This window comes from Clupea harengus, chromosome 6 (genome assembly GCF_900700415.2).
Source record: "Clupea harengus chromosome 6, Ch_v2.0.2, whole genome shotgun sequence".
Taxonomy (NCBI): domain Eukaryota; kingdom Metazoa; phylum Chordata; class Actinopteri; order Clupeiformes; family Clupeidae; genus Clupea; species Clupea harengus.
The window spans coordinates 26,140,925-26,160,004 of record NC_045157.1 but is presented as its reverse complement, the minus strand read 5'-3'; the positions used below and the strand labels follow the sequence as shown (position 1 = coordinate 26,160,004).

The following is a 19,080-nucleotide window of genomic DNA, read 5'->3' as shown; positions in this document are numbered from 1 at the left end:
TTCCCTGTACACAAAAGCTCAGAGCAGTCTGGCTCGCTTTTAACATTTGTGTGCTGATTTCGGTGTGCTTTCTTTGTGAGTCGCTCTGTGCCTGCCTGGGTTGTGTTGGTATTGTGCTGACTGCAGGTCCAAACAACTAACCCAGACAGGAAGAAAGGCGGGGGGGGGAAGCCTGAGCGCTTGATGGAGAATGTGTGCTGAAAGGTAGATTTCTGAATTATGTTCTTTAAATGGCGGTGGGCTGGGGGAGAGCAGTATTGATCTCCAAACTGCCTCAGCTGGGTCTTACACCGCAGTGTGTCTGGAACGGCTGCTGGGAGGCCACTAGCACAATGTATGTGTGCGTGTGTGTGTGTGTGTCTGTGTGTGTATACTGTATACATGTGAGCGTGTGTGTGTGTGTGTGTGTTTGATGGTTGTTTGTGTGTGCGTGTTTGTGTTTGATGGCTTGTTTGTCATTTTCCAACCTCACAAGCGTGCATGTAAATTGATAGGGAATCAAAGTTGGATTGTACGGCCAATCAACATAAGCCCAGCTGTGTGGGGCTGACAGGTTTTTTTGTGAGTGTGTGTATGTGTGAGTGTGTGTATGTGTGAGTGTGTGTGTGCGTGTGTGTGTGTGTGTGCGTGTGCATGTGCGTGTGCGTGTGTGTGCATACACTGAAGATGTTTACAGAAAAAAAGAAACAAAAGGTGCTTAATAACAATAATAATATAATAGCTAAATATAATAGCTAAAGCATGAAAATAAACACATAATTACTATAATTAGCATGAAAAATATTTGCATGTAACATAGAGACAAAAACTAAACAACCGCATTTCATGGACTATCCTGAATCCTTCTAGCACAGTGCTCCTTTCCCTGCTGTAGCGACCCACCACTGGTGTTTGTCCACTGGAGCTGTTTCCCTCTGGTCAAATGTGACTTGATTGGGAGACAGGGATTCAGATGTGCACAGCCCCGCTAATCCATGGCACAGACACATCCGTCATCATGCAGATTCAATTTCTCCTCTTCCTCCTCTTCCTCCTGCCTCCTCCTCATGTGCTGCACCCGCTCACCCTGTCCTGCCTGCCATATCCCCACGATATGGGAGCTCAAGAAATCAAAGCACATTTTATTGCCATTTAACTGATATAGATACCTATCATTATAAAAGTGACAAGCATTTTTCCACCCGTTTAGGAAAATGGTATCATTACTGGAATGCTCTGTGCTTGATCTTCATCTCTGAGCCCCTCCCCTGATGATGGATGGGGGACGCTGATTTCTTTAAGGCTATTATATGGCAGGAAGAGACGCTGCCGTGCTCCCAGGCAACGGGGAAAATCAATATACGGGGGGTCAATTACAATATTTAGAACACGTGATTTCCAGACCAAAATAAACGTTTGGGATCAAAAGACACATTCTCTAAAGTCTCAAAGTGCATGGGCTTTCACGATGAAGAAAAGGTTACCTAGGCGATGACAAATGTTTTGGTCACTTTCTCACTGGTTACAACTCTGAACACATTTGATGTGTTTATCCTATGTGTATATGTGTCTAAATATCAGTAACATTTGATGTGTTTATCCTATGTGTACATGGATTAAATATCAGTAACATTTGATGTGTTTATTCTATGTGTATATTTGTCTAAATATCAGTAACATTTTTGCGCAGTGTGCTTGAATACCACAGAAATGCTAAATAAATAAATGACCACAGCCTTCTTGCCTCTTTCCATTTAGACTTATTAGACTGCACATATCTGATTTAACATCAGTATAAAGTTCATCATCTCAAAAAAGGCTTTTAAAAATTACTTTACAACATGGCAAAAACTAAAACGTATTTTTTGCTGAGTAATGTCAGTTCTTCCCAAATGGATGAAGTGAATCGTCAGGGGAAAGACAAACGAGGCCATAATGAAAGAACATGAGGGATTGCATTTCCGCCTCAGAATACAGCTTTTAAACTTTTAGCTGATTCAAACTCTTTTTTTTCCTCCCTCTCATTGTAAAAGTAAAGCAGATTTGATGGATTGTCTGAAGGATATGCAAGCCCGAGAAGAAAAGGGAGAACTTTCATAGCCTTAAGTGTCACAGCTTGTGATATACTGCAGTTGAATTTGACAGTAATCATTGCCAAACATAAGCTTGGCAGAGCCACCACTGGAAAACAAACAAGTGCCTCCTCTGTGCTGTGTTGCACAAAGACATGCACATCTATTTGGATGATACCAAGAACACATCATTCGTTACCTGATTTTAATGCATGTTAAATTAGATAGGTTTTTTTCCTAGAATTATTAAATTGGATATTTTTTTATGGTCAAGAGTTTTTGTAGCATGATCCATACATATCAGACCAAATTAACTAAAAGCTAAAGGATTGATATCAAAATCAAATGCCTGTAATGTAAAACAGTTGCTCCTAAGGTGATCCATTCTGCCTGGTGTTTGGTATGCAGACAGGGCTGTAAGCCTTCACAGGCACCGAGGTGACTGGGAGCTCCCCATGATGCAGCTTCAGGTTGCTGGTGACTAAAGAGTGGAATTAGCCGTTTGATACCTGAATCAGACACTTGATTTTTCTTGCCTCTTGATCTGTTTCCCGGATCAGCCACACACACACCGTAAAGGAAATGCTCCGTGACTAATATGTTTTATCAGGAGAGGGGAGTCCATCACGGGCTGCTGAGATCTGCCTGACACACAGAGTTTATGTTGGGCTAAATCTGTCCCTCCGAACATTCCAGTTAATTCGCTCTACCACCATAGAGATATTTACAGTTGCTTACCAAATTAATTAGGTCTTTAACACATCCAAGTGGTGCTCCTCATTTTTTAAGTATGATATGTTTTTGTTTTATATTAGTGATGCTTCTGTGGGCTGCTTGAAATCTTTGACCTGAAAATAATAAGTGTGTACGTGTGTGTTTAGCCAGGTCTGTGTGAGACTGTTCGGTCCATGTGCCCTCGTGTAAGGCACACACAAGGGCTGAGTGTCAAATCCAGAGCTGTTGCTTTGCCCTTTTGGTTCAGCTTATCTCCTCTCCCCCTCCCTGCCTTCTATCAGCCAATGGGGGGTGTGTTCATCCATATTTAGCTCTTCTGATTGTTTCAAGTGAAGGGGTTTAATGCAGTGTCATGAAAGTTTGATCAAAGCCCAGGCCCTGTGCAGGAGAGTGGAGGTTGAAGCACAGGCAACTTAATAGAGAGCCCCCTCCAGAGGCCTGGAGAATATTCATGCTGATCAGTCAGCCGCCGGAATATTTGCCTATGGATTTGAATGGAGGTGAGAAGGTTGTGTTTAAAGAGGAGTGGGGCACCAGTGGATTACCAGGCAGGGAAGAGTCCAAAAGTAAATATGACACCAGTCCTAATGTGAACCATTGAATGAGGGGGCCTACTGAAAGGTTACTGTTTGGCCCCTTCATATTAAATCATTGAAAACTCTGGGAGCCTGCTATACTCTTTCATTTATGGTGTTAGTTAGCAAGTTAGCGTGTTCAGACCAATCTGTCATTTGAATAAGAATTTGCCATTACATTTATGTTATGTTATATAATACAATACAATTATCAAGGTAATAAATACATGTCTGAAGCAGCTCAAAGGACTGTATAATTCTATAAAACATATCCACTAGTTTCACCAGATATAGCATTTATCAAAAGAACATAGGAAAAACAATGATTTCCTCTTTGTGTTTTTTCCTTATGTGAAGGCTGAATCACTGATTCTCCCCATGCAGCCATTTAGTCAGGTCTTTATTTATAGTCCTACATAATCTGATAATCTCTCATTAGCCCAAAGCTGATTATTTAATTTATCTTGGTAAACGTGACAACAAAGACTCGTTTTAATTAAGCAGATCAGCAATTAGGTGTTACTTTATTGGCCACTCTAAATGTCCTTTAACAAATCACTGCAGAGCTGGCTAGATTGGGATCAGCAGAGTGGCTGCTTCTGGTGCTGGCACTTTGAGTTACTGCTCCGCTCCCACTTACCTAAACAGCAGCAGGGAGAAATCTGGCTGCTGATTTTAATTGAGTATGTCTGCTGCTTGCGTGTGTATGTGTACATTTGTGTGTGCATGCATGCTCGTGTCAGTGTAAGTGTATGTATGTACGTATGTACGAGTGTGTGAATGTGTTTGTGTGTGTGTGTGTGTGTGTGTGTGTGTGTGTGTGTGTGTGTGTGTGTGTGTGTGTGTGTGTGTGTGTGTGTGTGTGTGTCAGTGAGGGACAGGAGGTTCTAAACAAGCATTCTCAACCACATCTGTTTACCATGCAGTGATGGTCCACAGCCCACAGCTTCCTTTTCCCCCTCTGACTGATCCCTGTGCTCATATTTCTGCTCACGTCCGCAGCCGCTGAAAAGAAACAAGATGTTTAGAGCTTTTTCGGCCTGTCAATAAGGCAGCGTCCTCCCCTGCTTGTTAAGATCCTGCGCCGGTGCCTCCCCTTCAGAGAGGCAAATGCATAATGTGTGAGGCTGTCTCCAAGTCCGTGGGGCCAGCAGCTCAGCCCTCTGTATGGGCCCACGGTGTTTGATCTGCCCCTTCCTCTCTGGGGGGAACCTCTGGGGGGGAACCCGTCCTGCCCATCCAGGGCATGCGCCACTTTGTTTGGTAATTAATTGCCAATTTTGGGGCCCCTTTCCATGCGCTGACCTCTGACCCTGTCCACGGGGAACCCCCCTCAGCGCTGCGGCGCAGGCTCTCCCCCGTCCTGGTGAAAGAGCTGTAGGAGGGGCCTCTCAATCTCACACTTATTGGTGTGAATTAGTCACACGCTCTCACACACACACACACACACACCCGCACGCAGTGTGAAAATGACTCTGAGACCATGTCAAAAAGGTTTCATGCTTGCCATAAAGAGGTCTTGTCTCAGTCAAGAGCCATCCAGGAGGGAGAAAAAAACGAAAAGCCTGAAGATCACAGGCTCTAAGGGATGGGACACATCTCTTTAAATAGACTTTACAATTAAAACCATTGGCAGGCCTCTCAATACTGGGTGTCTAAGAGTGTTTTAATAAAAACTGGGGAGTCAATAAATGGGGCCGTAAACAATCATTCTCAGTGCACGTGAAGCCAGCCAGAGGCAGGGGCTGGATATAAGACAGGCCGTGAGGCCGGCAGCCTCCTCATTAAGATGTATCCTATCAGTTGGGCCTGATTAGGGGAAAGCACTTTAATGATGTGGGGCCATGGCACGCAGGCAGCTCACTGAAAAGCCATCCCTCACTGGAAACGAGAGAGAGAGAGAGCCTCGCCCTGCCTGCCTGCCTGTGGGCTCTCTTTCTCACTCTCTATCTCTATCTCTTTCTCTCTGTCTCTCTGTCTCTCTGTCTCTCTCTCTCTCTCTCTCTCCCCCTCATTCCCGGTGTACAGATATGCCACCAAAGATATGCCACCAGAGGTGTGGTCAGTTCTAAAACAAACTAAATCCTCTATTTTAGTAGTAGAGTAGTTTTTACAAATGTTTTCTAATGAAACTTATACTGAATTGTGATGGTAAAAATGATTGGTCAGGTGGTTGCTTAGTGAGGGAAATGTAAGACAATCGATCCTTAAAAAAATAAAAAAATTTCTTCAAATATGTTACACTAAAAGTTCTACTGGAAATCAGCTATTTTGATACCAAATGTAGGTAAAACATTTTACTTGCAAAAATATTTGAATTGGATTGATACAGCACATTACTCTCCCAATCAGGTATAGTCGTTCTGTTTTTTTATTTCTAAAATATTTCTTCAATAATTACATTTTGTATTACTATAATGGTGGTAATAATTGAGGTTGATTAAGTTACACCATAGTTACTACTGATAGATTTGATAGATACGTCAAGTATCAGAAGCAGGGATACTAAATATTATCCCTTGATAAAACACTAGCAGAAAAAAAGAACTGGCTGTAAAATAAGGCATTAGGTTACTTCTTTCAGAAATATGTTATTTCAGATTAAGAAACCTTACACAATATTTTTATGATTTTTTTTTTTTTGACAAAAACATATTACAGTAAAAATTCAAGCTGATTTTGTATTAAATTGAAAATGACATAATAATCAAACATTTCTATTCTGATACTTCTGTGTCTCAAAGCATCTGTATTGCCAAAATGGTGGCTGTGTTTTTTTGGTTAGAACCTTTAAACTCTTTGAAATGTATGACGTAACACACAGGACAAAATAAGATCATGACGTTTTAGATGTACAAACATACATGTTTAGGCAGACGGCCATTTTGTTTGAATGTTGGTCCAAGCTCTGATTCAGCTGAGGTCAGTCTCTAGCCAGTGATGGGAGTGAGACGCTCTGTTCATGAGGCAGTGTGCAGAGCAGGGGCACTCTGTTTATTTGACCTTAAGCAATATGATTTCTATTGGCATCCTCCGGTGTACAACCTTTGCATATGATGTGATTTGGTGTGTCCAAGTCTGATTAGGTTAGCCTCAGAAAGCATTTTTCCCTCCTGAACTTTCACTGAACCCACAGTAGTGGCAGAGGAGCTTGGGATGTAAATCATCATGAAAATGGACAATTAAAAATATATTTTTTTTTTAAGCTTGGTCTTTGTTTTAATTCCGTTCAAACACAATTACTTCTTGTATTTATAGTCCCTTTGTGGCCAATGTATTCAATGCATTTGGATGGCAGTCAGAGTGTGCTGTTGAGGGTTTACAAGGGGGTTAACTAAATGGGCCGTTTGGATAGGATTCCCAAAATGACATCATGACTGTGGATCTCTTTGGGTTTAGGAAAGTCTGTTGATGTTTTGACAGAAAATTGGATTATGGAGGCTTTCCATCAAGGTTCTGTTTTCTGTGTTCCTCTGAATGACAGCACTGTCCTTTGCGTAGCTGTCATTCTGATTTAGGGAAATGTTAAGATGCAATGAGGTAAGCTATTCCTGGCCAAACTGATTCCCCATGAATGCACTGAATCAGTAATGTAGCCAATGCTCCTGTCCTCACCCATTGTGTTTCTACTGGGCCACCTGCATCCACTGCTTTATGCACATGTTACAGGACTACTCGACAATGAAACATCAGTGTCCCCTGCATTCAACAGTTCCAAAGAGGAGGAGTGGAGAGAACAGATGTGGTCATATGTCTGTGTGAAGCCAGAAGTGGCCTGGTTATTGATCACTGGAATGGGCCCAGCAGACCTGAGATAATATACATAAATTTGATGAGCTAATGACATTATCAATTATTTATTAGAATATTTCCAGAGAGCTCTTTCCAAAGGTTAAAGAGGTTCATTTGGTGGTTGTCTGAAACCTGTTGGTTCAATTATTAAAATGTGCTTAAACATACTTCAGTTCTGCCCTGGTTCTGAGGCCATATCGTCATCAAGCATACATCTCATGGAACGAGTGATCTCTTCTCAGACGGGCATGGACGCAGACACACACTCATGCACAGATGGACAAACACACCTTCAGGAATAGGACCCATTGATTCCTGCGGCTCTTAAAGGGGCTGACCTTTCAGCGAGGGCTTTGCATTTTGTGATAAATCAGAAATATGGGGCCATCTGTACTGGGGAGATTGGCAGCCAGAGCAGCTATCATATCTGGCGCGGCGCGGGTACCGGTGGGACAGGGCCGCCTCTGACCTTATGGCAGGAGAGGGGCCACTCAGAGCTGTAACGTGAGAGAGCACTGGGGGCAGGGCAGGTCGCGTATGTGAGCCGCTGTGGCGACTACAGGCCCCGTCTCAGCGGCTGCCAGTTACCACACCGGTCGATGGACACACGCTGGTCTGGAGTGGTGCCACTCGGGGGCTGAAACTAGATGCTGCAGGTTCAACAGGGCCCTTTTTTCGGTCCCCCCTCTGTCTCTGTCTCCCTCTCTCCCACTCTTTCTCTCTCTATCCATCCATATTTGAAAGCCTCAGACATCTGTGAGCAGTGGCCTGGCAGTATGGGGTCCTCTGATGTGTCACCGGGGCAGTGCTGTGCTGCTGCTGCTGGGTCTTGCCCCTATGGAAGCCTGGCTATTCATTTCCTCCTGGAGCTTTTCATTTGGGCCGCCCTGTGAGCAGACGGTAGACTGGATGCTGGTGAAAGTGTCTTTGAATTCTAGCATGGGTAACCATTTGGGGATGGGGGGTTTATGGAATGTAATAAAGAATGATTGCACAAACAATCATAAGTGCTGGAAGACAAGGGCCAGTAAACAAAAGGTGATCAAAATTCAAGCCAGGCTTGATTTATTCCCCTGGTTCCCCAAATTATGCCTGCAAAGACACTGCAGAAATAATGTGCATATTTACGGATGTGTCCTGCTGTTTCTCCTTGGCCTCCTTTATCAGCTTGAGACATGGGGATTACCAGGGCGATCTGTGTTGCTCTTTCAGAATCTGTTCTGCCACTCAGTATTGAAAGAGTGAAGTTTATAAGGCGTCCTTAGCAAGGTAATTTAATAGGACATCAATACATGCACTTAATTGCACAATGACTATTGACAATGCCTGTAAACAGCTCCACGTTGGCCAGCATCACCTAATGGAAATTGGATTGGCTGACTTGCCAGTATGAACTACTATGCCACCAGGCCTGTCCTGACAGGGGGGACTAAATCCTGTTGATTGGCTGATTGGCTTGGCTACATGGGCACAAAACACTAAGGTATTCTACTATTTGATGTGGTTGTCATTTTTTGTTGTTTGTCCTGAATGCAAAACCAATATACTGTGACTACACCAATAAGGCTCTTCTGTGGTTTGCAAATTGAATTTCTCTGTGTAGTAAATTCAATTATCATGGAAAATCTATGATAAAGTTGAATGTTCTGTTGCATAGATCAACTTAGATCAACTTAAATGGCATTATAGAAGCAGCTACTCAGTGAGATCCCCTAATATTCATTTATATTCATGCTTATATGAAAGCATATGAAATGTCCAACTATCAGTAGTCCGTGAACCACCATGTACAGTACATCTCCCTGAGAGTTCTCGTTTACACATATGTCTACCTATATCTAACTATATGTTCTAAAGTTAAGTTTTTAAATGTTTTCATGAAAGTCTCGTAAATAAATGCCTATGTAAGTTAAAGTTCCCCCTACCTCAGTGTTCCGCTGGTGTTTCAGCACTGGACAGCACCAGCTCCTCAGTCAGCCACGTCAGAATCTGCTCTGTCATGCAGATGACTAAGCGTAATGTTCTCCATGCGAGTATCATACCGCGTGACAAGAGTACACTTCCTAAATCACAGTAGTCAGCTATTGACTGTCCACAATCCATATTTGCCTTGAAACACTGATCTCTGCATTCAAGTGGAGCTGAAAACCCAATGGAGGCTCTTTGCTGTTGCAAGCCCATCTTAGTAATTACAGCATGGATTTTACCAACCACAAAGGGCAAAACACATGAGATCACACTAAACCAGTCAATAGCTCATCGATTTGTCTTCACATCATGCACCTGAGCAAGATATGGTAGGATAGCATGCATATGCTGCATATGGGGTTCGATGTCTGTATTTTTACCATGGTGACATATCAAGGTTTTAGCTCAGAAGAAAATGTCTCCACTGTTGGAACACAAACACCAATCAGCATTGTCCAGAGAGAGTGGTGGAGAAGAAGAACAGGAAGAAGTAGAAGAAGACGAGAAGGTGAGAGAGAGAGAGAGAGAGAGGGACAGAGAGCGAGAGAGAGTAAGAGTTGTCTCATGTTACAGAGATGTTATAGTGACTGTTTGGAAGTCCGAAACCTAATGACTGTGTGTTGGGCCAACCAGACACATGTTCGGTCTGAGTGTGGTGTAGTTGAGGGTGGCCAAATGCAACCACCAACCCCGTCTGACCATGTGACTACACACTAGGGGTGGTGGTGTACACATGTGTGGCATGAGTTTGACAATAGTAAATACAGATGACCTCTCGTCATACTCTCCTGCGAATATACTGTGCTGTCATGTACAGAACACACCCATTTCCGAGATAAGCTTATTCTGATCTGACCTGCCTGTCACTGAGGCTCAATACTCTCTATAATGTCTTCCACATATGGATCTATACCATGTATGGATCTGTAGTCAGTCTGTGAATCACAGCATTTGTAGAACCACAGAGGTATTTCACAGGTAAAGCATTAGCCTCGTCCCTCTCTTTGGTATCACTCTGGCTCTTCCCTTCCCGCCGTTTAAAGTGTCACTCAGAAATATGACGCCACGAGTGGTCAGGTGCAAAAGTTGTTGTGGTCTCTGGCCCGAAGCCCCTCTGGCCTGTTGTGTTGCACTAATGGTATAGAATCACAGCACTCGGCGGATGATTCTGCAACACGAGCCGGCCTCCCTCTGGGGATGGGTCTAAAACCATTACACTTGGTCCCACATGTGACCTGCACAGCTGTCAGAGAGCCCTGATTAATGGTCATTTTCAAGCCTTTCCCAGCATGCCCCACCTCAGGGGTGAGCAGCCGATGCATTAACGGCATACGCTCCGCCTGAGCCTCCGCCAGAGCAACACTCAGCGCCAGCTCCTCTCCTCCAGGTCAGCCTCTTACAGGTAGTTCAAGAACTTTCTTTGTCGACACGTTGGAGGGAATGTGCAATGGCAGGCAATGTGTCCTCCAGTATACCGAGGCAATGCTGATGTGGCGATGGCAAAAGATTATTCTTCGAGGCGGCTAATGGTGGCCTACAAAAACACAGTTTCACTACTTCATGTCCAGGGTTCGAATTTCAGCGAGGTTTTACTTCCACTGTTTTATAATTTGAGAGCCTTAAATCAGACCCAATCACACTGAGGACAGCTAAATTGTTAAGAGCCTGCTGTCCTATCAGTGTAGAATAGATAGTCTTCAGTAGTATTGACCATAAATCCTCCACTGACTGCCTCTACTGTACAGCCAATTATGCTCAGGGGCCTTTTTGCATTGTTGCCCGACCTTGACCGACATTGGCAGATTAACAGCGAGCATCAAGCAGCACCTCTCTGCTGAGCACATTCTCCCCAGAATGGTCTGCTTTCCAGACAGTTTCACAATTTTCACAGTCTGAAGAGCGCTTACTGGACAGCCCTGCCCCCATGTGCCGGCCAGCCTGTCTGTGGGAAACCTTGTCCAGGGCCCGTTTAGCTGTTAATAATGACTTGGTTGTTTTGTGTGTGTGTGTGTGTGTGTGTGTGTGTGTGTGTGTGTGTGTGTGTGTGTGTGTGTGTGTGTGTGTGTGTGTGTGTGTGTGTGTGTGTGTGTGTGTGTACAGTATGTGTTTAAGGAAGTGACACAACCAGAAGCATGAATGGGTATTTCCAAAGTCGTTTTTAGCCTTCATGAAACCATGCAATCCATCCAAGCCATGCAAGCTGGAAAAAAGCATTGTTCTCGGCTCCCAGTAGCTTTGATCACTACAGAAATCAATTGATGCTACTGGTATTATCAGAACCATCGTCAGATACATTATTCATGTCACGTTCTAAAATTGGCTTTTCTATTAGAATCTCATGCATTCACTATGATAGACTGGCCTGGGAGAGGCAGAGGAACTGTGTACGTCTAGGCCGGTGGAAACAGTGCAGGAGGGATTTAAGCTGCTGCGTGGAACCACAACAAGCAGAGTCTGGGGAGAAAAGACAAAGCAGGGTATGAGATAGTAGAGAATGAGGGGGTTGGCTGCAGTTATGATGTGGCTGCTTGAACTAAAGCCTTAAATTAAATTTCCGAGCAAGAACCTTCTCCCAGCATTCCAAGCAATGGAAGGGGGGATGAAAATCCCAGACTAAGCATGTGATCTTTCACCTTTCACCTACGTGCTGGCTAAACCAATGTGGAGATGTTAAAAAAAAATCAATGTCACCCAATCAATAGGGAACATTTCTTTCATCTCTAACTGCGTAATATGGTCAGTAAGGACCAGAATGCTGCCAACACAAAAGAGCAACTGCATATATATAAATATATTCTGAGGCTAAAATTAGATTTTCTCCATATATGTTTTTTTTTCCCGCTTTTAATCATAATTTGCTGTCCTCGTGTGTGTTCTGGACCAAATCTGCTTGAGAGAACAAAGCCAATCTGCTGTGTTGTCGAGCAACGGCCACTGTAAAGCTACGGCCAGAGAGCCTGTGGGAAACCCCAGGACATAATCCATACAGAATAAGAGTATGGAAATCAGAAAGGACGTCATTCTTCTTCCTCTGCCTCCCCGTGTCACCAGGCAGAGAAGTAAACATTTATTCTCCCTCAGTGGTTCAGAGGAAAGCAGAAAGTCAAATTTGTCATTTTTTTAAATCACTGGCATGCTTTTGTGTGTGTTGTATGTGCTGTAGGTTGTGTAGATCATATTCTGGTATGACTTTCATCATGTTCATGACAGACACACACTACATCAATGCAAAGAAATGGGGAAGCAACAGTAATCACAAGTAAACAAATTACTGCAGACTTACAAAGGTCACCTGTTTTTTTTATCTGTAAGGTTATATATCAATGCATCCATGCTAATAGTGATTGATAGTAACTTTAACCTTTACCAAATCTAAGACTTACTTCAGAGCTGTCTGACAATGAAGAATATAAGAGATGGTTCCATAAGGACCTCCTCAGAAGCCCACAGCCTCTCTCAAACCACTCGCTTTTTAAAACCAAGTGAAGGAAACAAATGTGTCTTAAAATTCAATTGAAAAGTGCTTCTATTTCCTGCGCTAATGTCATGCATCTTAATTAAGGAACCTGAAGGTCGGGTGCTGTTGGTTTGCTGGCGATCCTATCGCACCCAGGCCGCTTTAATGAAAGTCCTCCTGGGGCTCCTTCCTCTGGCCCGGCTCAGATATGCATCTGGCTGCGAGGCATGGAGGGGGCTACTCAAAATATTGAATTTCAGTTTCCTCTGGATTTATTCCGAAAGCCACATTAATTCGGGCCCGGAAAATGAAATAAGCTGTAATCCAATTCCCACTCATGCATTCCCATGCTTTTACTCTCTGAGCCAAGCTGAAAGGTCAGGTGCGTTTTATTGCCTTAATTAATGAAGGGGGAGAGGCATTGGAATTTTACTTTCTGAAATAAAAACAGCAAATAGAGAGAAATCCATAGTTTTAATGTCGCCCTGTTATTACTATTAATATAAATCACATTTGAAGACCCTTTGTAAATGAATATTCTTTCACAGAAAAGCCTGTTTTCCTACATTGTGGAAGGGATGAAATAGTACATAATAAAAGAATTATGAAATAATAAAAAATAAATGCTGTAAATGTATCAATCATTCATCTCGCAAAACACATATATATATGCACCAGCCATAGCACATGCTTGAAGTGCAAGCTTCGCTTCCAGAGGTCTGTCTTCGCTATTGTCAGGATTGCTTTGACCATCTCTGACACATGCCTAGGACTCATTTAGAAGTTATTTTCTGTGAGCGCGGGTCCAGCTGCTGCATAAAAAAAAACCCTGCTCTGCCTGGATCGATTCTGTGGCTGTGCGAGGCATTTAGACAGTTTGGATTCAGGCTCCACAGCCTCGCGCAGCCCCCCGCTTCAATGGGCTGGGCACAGCAGGCACAGAGAAGCGGCGGCTGGGCTCAGAGAGTGGGGGCACTGGAGCTACAAAGCCCTGGTGAGCCAGGCGGGGTGTTGGGGGGCCACAGGAGAGGGGGAGAGGGGGAGAGGGGAGACGGGCAGAGCCAAATAGGGGAGGTTTGCAGCCAAGGCCTCTGCTGGGCCACCCGGCCCCTGCACTTCATCATAAACTAGGGTTAGAACGTCACCAGGCCGCTGGCCTTCAGACTCATCTCAAGGTGATAGTCACCCCTGGCCTCTCCTCTGACTACCGGCCTTCTGTCCATCCATCTTAGGGCTGCCTGACATGGGCTTCTCTCCCCATTTTACAGCCAACCAACATTTCCCATTGATTTATTGATTGCTGTCTGCCTGTGGAAGGGGCCGGGTGCAGAGTCTATGTGCTCTCCCTGCCTCCCTGCATAGATTTTTTTCCCTCCCTCTCCTTTTTTTCCTTCCAATCCCAGCTGCGTTAGCAGTCTGAGCTGAAAACAGGAATTAGGCTGTGCGGGAGCCCAATTTGCCAGGAGAGATCAGCTTCTCCCTTTTCCCTCTCTTTCTGACTCTCTCTCTCTTTTTCTCTTTTTCTCCCTTTTTCTCTCCTCTCTCTCATTCTGTTTCTGCCCCCCCCATCCTCTTGTTAGTTTGTTTTTGTCTGTTTTCCAGCACCAGGATCCCCTTATTCTCACGCTGTCATGTCATGCATGTTTTGCCAACTCGTATTTTTTTAAGTACCCACATTCCTATTGAAGTGTATCTACAATCAGGTTCCTATACTGAGAGCATTAGCATTTAGGATTTATAATGCTAAAACGTAACTCACTTGGCCTAAATGGTCAGTGTCTGAGGTGGGAGCACAAGGCTTCTGGAGGCTTAAAGGAGGTAGAAGGGTGAAGTGAGTCCGTGAGAGCCGTGCTCTATCTTAATTACACAGTGGATTATTCAGTTGACCTCGGGGTGGAGTGTGATGTCATAGGGTTTTAGAGGGACTCTAATGAAGTAAACCTGAGGAAAAATAAGAGATGCACACATGACCCCCCCCCACACACACACACACACACACACACACACACACACACACACACAGTGCTCCACACTTCACAAAAAAAAAGTACACTGCCTACCTGTATCTGGGGAAATCTATTTTAAGGTTGCTTTTAAGGTAATATTCCCTTCCACTGGGTGGAACTTAATACTGTGTTTGGTAGCATCTCGGCTCCTGCCGCCGACACAGAATCCGGAAATGCGGCACAAAAGGGACCGGCACAGTTGTGGCTAATAACATTTAGCGCTTAGACAGGCAGGCTGCAGGCTAGAGCTGTGCTCTGCACCCCAACACCCCCTCTGACGCCAGCAGCAGCCTCTCGAGGAAGGTGTCTGCAGGGCCTGAAAATTGGATCACAAGGACAGCTCTGCTCCGGCCCCGACCACGCTGACGGCAGAGACTGATGGATCAATAGCTGGCGTGACACGCACAGGATTCATTGGAGATGATGCCCTTTTTCGAATGACACCCCTCGTATTACCGAGCTCACCACAGCTGGGGAGGCTCGTAATGTGGCTCATATCCCCACACATCAGGGCAGATGATTTAGCGGCAGGGCGGCCTGGGCGCTGATTGGGCTTCGGCAGGCATTGTCTCTCGTTCCTGCTGCCTCTCATTCCTGCGTGTTTGGAGACGGCCTGGAGGGGAGAAGCGGTTTCACTAGGGAGGTTTTTCTTCAGGGGATATTGAAATGTGATTGAATAATACAGTAGTCCATTTTTCTAACTGTTTAATGTCAAATTCAATTCAATTAAAAAATGGAAGAAAATACAAACAGAAAAGAAAACCATGTATTTTCAGGGCTCAGGGAGGGAAAAACACGGCAAAAGAAAGTTAATGTAAAGTTCAGGAGAGTAGAATATATATCATGCTGTTCTGGTGAGAGTAGGTGATATTAAACAATAGTAAATGCATACTAATTTAAATTGCTGTTTATTAACAAAATGTAGCCCTTAACCAAGGTTTACGTGTTATTCTTTATATATTCATCAAAAAACTCTTTCTAGCTGAACTGTGCTTGTCTCCTTATTTTCCATAGAGCTCAGCCTCTCCTGCACAAGCTGGCCACGCCATCTCTCAGGACTCAGCGCTGCTGAAGGTTCTACAGCCATCCTTAACCACCAGCTGTTTCCCTCTTATCCAAGATTGGTCTATTCGCTACCTTCCTGAGTAAGGTGTTTGACTTTCTGTGTTGATTTCTCCAACACAGTGTTGGATGATGTCTTTTCTATCAAGTGCTCCAGCTTTTTCAGGGTATGCCAGATTACCTCATGTGCACTAATGTGCTCAACCAGGTCTAATTCATTTTAGTCTGGATGTCTTTTTTTCCCAGCAGACCCTCACCTAATGGTCCCAACATGCTAAATCTAATATTCCCACACACACTTAAACTTTCACAAAGTCTAATCGCAATCTTCCCAAAAGTATGTGTTTTATGTTCTTTTGAACTTGGTTAGATGAGAGCAAAAAGTAATGATTCCACAGGAAAATGTATATATTACCTTTGATTTTGTCTGCTTTCTCGCAATATGGGATGGGTTTAGTGTGATAAAAATTGATTTTTAAGCTTTTTTGTGCATTAGCTTTTAGATTTGAGATTTTATTTGCTGGAGCCATTTTTGATCAATGAGCGAAACCCAGATTTAAAGCCCTGATGCAATAACAGCAACATGCTACCTCTCCCCTGAGCGATAGCAGCCTGTCTCAACTGAACAGTCAGTCCTCTCAGATCCTTTGTTTTAATCTCTCAATGGCATTCCACTGTAGAATTGTGTTTCTTATTTACTTTGCTTCATGAACCTTTACCTTATTGTTTTGTAATATAAAAGGCATTGGGTATAAAGTTTGATAGCACAGTGTCTGGAATTGCTGTGATTGCAGTTTTCGTTCATTTTGAACAAGACCACAAACCACCATAAATAAGCTGTTGGATAAAACCATTTTTTTTTTTACCTCTTTCTCTCTTTCTCTCTGTGGACCTCGACTAATACGGTTTTAATGTTTGTTATTTTATAACTCTGCTGATTAGATAAAAAAAGCAAACATATTGTGTATCAGTTTGCTTCTGAAGGAAATAAAGAACTAATACAAAGTGACTTTTCTTTTATTAAACTAAGCGTCCCTTTTACCACAAATGACACTTCTATTGTGTATTTGATGTAGCGTGGCCTGAATATATTCAATGTGGTTATAGCACTGGTTAGTGTGCTTAGCATGTAGCCTAGCTGGGATGGAGTGAGGCGTCCTGTACTTGACAATCAGTGTGAATCTCTGCAGTCACTTCTCCGCAGCTGGCCAGTGCACTCAGGCACCTTGAGCCTGGAGGCTGGCCATTTGTAGCAGAGACAGTATGGGGTAGACCATGAGTGAGTGAACATGTTTCCTCAAACGACTTACCAAAACCCATCAGTTCAACACCATTCAAAAGCAGGGCTGAAACTGCAACACAACCACTCTCTGTTCTCGGTTCCCCCTGGGGGATGTGAATGGCTGCCTCTCCCCAGGAAGGTAAGACAGAAGGGGTTCCTGACCTTCACCTTCCTCCTCAGTGACACCTGCACTCAGACAGATGCCTCCGGAGCGCCTGCTGGAATCACTGGTCCTGCTCGGCTTTAAACACACATCGCGTCTCAGAAACCTGCAGCCGCTGACAGAGCAGTGCTGTGGGCTCCGTACCCTCAGATGTGGAGCACAACATGGGCGTGATCACGACGGCGCACTCTGTCCATCAGCACTGTGACCTATACACAGAAATGGATGGAACTTTCCTATCTGTTATTGTTGCATAGCTATTATTCCCTGCCTAAAATGCACTTTTATAATGGATAGCCAACGAAATCACTCAAATGGTATAAAGAAGCTAGGTTGAGAAAACATTCTTTGTGACTTTCTTTCTATCCACACACAAAGGGGGAGGTAATAGGCAAGTGAAGCTTAGGTAAAATAGGTGAGCAACCTCTTGTAAGTATCTTGGCTCTTAGTGCTCTTGTGCCAACTTTGCCCCCATTTGGATTAAAAGAAGGAGCCAGGCAGATGAAAGGCTCCAAGATCCATTTTCCACTCATCCTTAGTCCACATATTGGTTTGTATTGTGTAAGGGGCTCCTTAATGTTGCAGACACACAGTATGCATTCTTTGAACAGAGAAGAGGTTTTAAGATAGAAGGCACGGATGTGAATGGAACACACACACACACACACACACACACACTTACATACAAATGTCCACATACACACACACACACAACACACTCTTTATTTCTCAGTACTTCCTTGTGGCTAGACTTTTGAGGCCTTGGAGGATTCAGAAGCAATGTCTTAAAAGCCTGGGGGTGGACTTCCGATAGGCCGCCCAGAGATGCAAGGTGAGCTAATGGCCCTTTGGAGGTTGCCAAAGATCATTCACCCCGTCTCCTCCTCCTCCTCCTCCATCCCTCAGAAGCATCCCCCCACCCCCCATCCACATGTTTCCCCTCCGCCCGCTCTACTCAGTCAATTATCGATGCCAAAGAAGAAAGCGAAGTCCTGAAAGGACCATGTTCAAGAGCACGGTAATTAATGCAATGGGGAAGGTTCTAATTCATAGGTGCTCACTGAAGAACAAACACGCAGTGTGGTATTAATCAGTGTAAAATGGAAACATTGGTGTTCCCTCCAATTTTTTTCCAGGGTTTTAGAATGATTTTGCTTTTCTTGACAGAGACATTCTGCCATTCAAGCCTACACATTACAAAGGGGGCAAGTGAGTGGGACATCACCCAAAGCACGGGGACATGAAAGGGACAAGAGTGTGAAGTGCAGACACTGAGTAAAGGGCTGAATATAAGGGTCTATTGATCTTAGATCCATTTTCAGGAAAGTTGGGTCTACACTTGCTGCATAGAGCCTTCTTCATGTATGTAATATCTGGCCGAAAGTAGTTTGAAATTACATTAAAATAAAATAAAATCAATAAAAACAAAACAAGACTATTAGTCTATAATGACTTACCTGTGTTGATGTTACATTTAACAAACAGCCAAATCCATTGATAGAGAAAGAGAGGAAGAGAGTGCCATGGTGCATTGCAGAAACATGAGACGGGGCCTGACAAAGAAAGGAGGAGACAGAGGGGAGAGTCTCTGGGTTTGTGGAGAAGAGAAGCCTATTAGGATGATGGGGATGGCGAGAGCAGGGGGCAGCTGGACGGCCAGGGGTCCTGCTGATCCTGGCTGATTGGATGACCTGTCCGGAGAGAGCCCATGGGACAGGCCTGGTGTTGCAAATAGGGGCCCTTCTGGCCTGGAGGTCAGCCAGCCGCCCCTCCCCCAGTCCAACCACCTCCACCACTTCACTCTCTCCCCCTTCTACATTTGCATCTTTTGATTACACATCACTTTATCCTTCACAATACAAACATCAGACAGTAATGCAACATGAATAAAAACAATTTAGTTTATCAGGTACAGATCAAGCTAAATCCCCATCTAATGGACTGTTGCAAGAAATGACAGCTATACAATAAGTATATAGATGTGGTTGC

The 19,080-nt window shown here is 44.0% G+C and overlaps 1 long non-coding RNA gene across 1 annotated transcript in view; it reads left to right on the top strand.

Moving 5' to 3' along the window:
- The window catches only part of LOC116220820, an 88,195-nt gene extending 71,720 nt beyond the window's left edge, over positions 1–16,475 (top strand). Inside the window, exon 2 of the long non-coding RNA XR_004163898.2 lies at positions 15,599–16,475. This is a non-coding gene — a long non-coding RNA (uncharacterized LOC116220820). The remainder of the gene's footprint in view (positions 1–15,598) is intronic.
- Positions 16,476–19,080: the final 2,605 nt, after the last annotated feature.